A 3,231-nucleotide genomic window follows, 5' to 3' on the forward strand; every position below is an offset into this window, starting at 1 on the left:
CACTCTGAATACTGGTCTTACTTTCAGCAAGTCTTCATCCACTTTAGTCAGTGCTTTTTCTGACTCTGATTGAGCAGGATGTCTGGATGACAGACGGTCTACAGGTGGGTTTGCAACTTTCTTTGGACCTAACCTTGTATCTTGGTGTGCAAAGAAACAAGCTACAGTGTCCATGTCTAGTACAGAAGCAGAATATAAAACATTAGCAAATGTAACTGCAGAGATCATATGGGTTCAGTCTCTTCTCAAAGAACTTGGCATAAGACGAATTCCAGCACCATGTTTGTGCTGTGACAATCTTGGTGCCACATATCTCTCTGCTAATCCAGTTTTCCATTCGAGAACAAAACATATTGAGATTGATTTCCATTTTATCAGAGAACTTGTTGCCAACAAACAATTGGAAATTCGGTTTGTTCACTCAAAAGATCAGCTTGCAGATGGCTTCACCAAAGTGTTACCTACACGGAGCTTTGAAGAGTTTAAACGTAATTTAACTTGTCCAAGTTGTGATTAAGGAAGGGTGTTAAACATCATGTCACGTTGTCACGTTACACCCTTCGGCAGGAGGTTAGCTAGGAGGTAGTTAGGGATTCTCTTGAACCGCATGTAATCTATCCCTTTATCTCTCATCTCTTCCTTCCTCTTCAAGATGTAATCTTGCTCAACAACTTGTATGCATATCCAGGGATAAGCCGCATAACTCCACCACCAACACCGCATAACTCACACACCACAGGCAGTAGGTCTCAACTCTAGCTTGTGTTCATTTGCGACAACGGCACTAACACCGGCGGTGAGAAGCAGCGGATGGATCCACGATAGACGCATGCAACTAGCGGCAGCCATGGAGAAGTATGTTACCGAAGGGAGGAGGGATAGTTTAGGGGGAATGGGCAGGTGGATGTGCTGATTATGGCCATGATTAACGGGGGCATGGAAAAACAAAAATAAGAGGCTTGGAGACCGTGGGGTGGTGACCAAAAATCAACGGCTCAAAGCTAGTCTGATGGATTGATATGGCCAGTCGTCTGAGGTGGAGAGTTTCCCTTGTTTGTTCAATTTATGAGTAATTAAAGAGGATAGATACAGTCATGTTCCTCATTATCATTGGAGACGTAATGATGGTAATGCAGGAGGTCGGAGTGTTGCGGATCAAATGGTGCTACCGTACTAAAGTCTGGATTGGACTGCACTGCATATAGTTTTGAAGAAGTAACGATTTCCTATGGTTTGGGATTCTGCCCTTGATTATGTAGCTCATGAAGATTGTACCGACTATAACCCTGTTTGAGTCAAAGATTTCCCATTCCTTAGCAAATTTGAAGTCCATATATCTGATGAAGCAATGTCAAATAGTTCTTGACAAACTTTCAACATCACTAATACGAGTTACAATTAACTTTTATGTTTTCGATGAAAAGGATACAAATATTTTATGGGAGTTCACAAGAAGTACAAAGAACCCAAACCATAAGAGAAATTGCATGAAGGTCCCTCAACCATCAAAGGCAAAAATGAAAAAAAAACAGAAGTTAGCATTTTGCAAGGCTTTGGAAGCATAGGAATCATACGATATTAGTGATACCGGAGGCTTCTGAAAGCATAGAACTAGACGAAGGTGGCATATAGCAGGCGCAGGAAGTCGTTGAGAATTGGAGCTTCCATATATAGACACGAGGATGCGCACGCCGCCAATCCCGCTGACACCGTCCATGAGGTAGACGAATCCTGCGCGCTGCTGAACAGCACGGTGCATCACGAGGGGCTTCTCCCACGCGAAATCTGCGTCATATACCGGCATGCCCAGCCAGCTGATCACCCTCAGCTCGGTCTTCGGCATGCTGCTGGGGGGCTGCTTGCTGCCGTTTATCTCCAAGTAGTCGATCGCCGAGCGCACCAGCTCGTCATCCATCCTGCGGATCGCGCCATTGATCCGGCGGGCAACGGAGCCCAGCTCCTCCGATTCGATGTCCCGCACCTTGCCAGCGGCGCCCAGGACGATGATCCCGTTCCCGAAGTAGCGGGCCGGGAGCGGCGGCCTCAGGGCGCCCCGGATGTTGGTCGGGAAGCTGAGGCGCGTCGTGGCGTCCGTCGGCAGCCGGCGGGCGGTGCAGAAGGACCTCCAGACGTGGGCGCTCACGGCGCAGAACGTGCTAACGCGCCCGCCATCGCCACCGCCGGTGCAGGCACGCTTGAGAGCGGCGACCTGGTCCTTGGAGACGACGAAGATCTGGTTGACCACGAGCCCCGACGGCTCGGCTCAGTAGCTTCGGACAGAACACGGTGAGAGCGTCGGGGTGGACGACGGGTGGGGAGCGTGCGCGGAGGAGGGTGCGGTCGTGGCATGGGAGCTCCAGCGCCGCCGCCGCCGCGTCGCTGTCCCTGGAGAAGGCAGACCACGTCTGGAAGAAGTGGACAGCGCTTACGGCGTCGATGGCCGCGTGGTTCCCATGAAGGTCACCTGGATGGCGCACATGATGGAAGGCGAGTCCTCAACGCGGGGAACAAAGAGCCTCCTTAGTTCCGGCGACGGTTGGAAGTCCACGAAGCCGTCGACGGTGAGGTCTGAACGAGCGACAACGAATAGCGCGCCCTGGCTGGCGCAGTCGATCTCTGGCCGGCCGTCGCCGTCCACGCTGAGACGGCCGGCGAGAGGGTAGAAGGCCACGAGAGCCTTGGCCATCGCCGCCTTCAACCTGGCCACGTCGAAGAAGTTATCGACGGCGCCGGCCGAGTCGGAACTGTAGAAGTGTACGGTCGTCGGTCGGCGTGTGGCCTCTACTCACCATTTTGAGATCGAGTAGTGAGAGCCAGAGACCATGGCTAGGCGTCTCTTCGCTCGGTTTCACCATGCACGATTTCACCACCTCCACCTCTTGATCCACACCCATTTTCGTTTTGCTGAGCTCAGGTCTTGTGTGCAGTACTCTTGCTGTCCCGCTCCCTTTTTACAGACATGTCTGGAGGTGGCATTTGCAAACGCTCGTATGGCAGTTTAGGTGCATTTTGAGAACCTGGGTGGCCTTTTTGCAAAATCGCCATGGCATTTGTTTAATTTTAGTGTGAAAAAAGATATTAAAAACGGCACCGTTGGATCCAGATCCCGTGGCAGTTGGGGGGGGGGGGGGGGGGTGTTGCTGGCAGATCCTCCCTGGCCAACGTTCGCCGGCTACCATTTCCATTTTATAGCCTTCACAAAAGAAAATATTAGGAAAGACATAATGTTGG

General features: G+C 51.3%; 1 pseudogene; it reads right to left on the reverse strand.

Annotated features, from left to right (window-relative positions):
• Positions 1 to 1,611: 1,611 nt before the first annotated feature.
• Positions 1,612 to 2,961, reverse strand: LOC125549324 (putrescine hydroxycinnamoyltransferase 1-like; annotated as a pseudogene).
• Positions 2,962 to 3,231: the final 270 nt, after the last annotated feature.

This window comes from Triticum urartu, chromosome 3A, assembly GCF_056163025.1.
Source record: "Triticum urartu cultivar PI428250 chromosome 3A, HENAU_Tu73, whole genome shotgun sequence".
Lineage (NCBI taxonomy): Eukaryota > Viridiplantae > Streptophyta > Magnoliopsida > Poales > Poaceae > Triticum > Triticum urartu.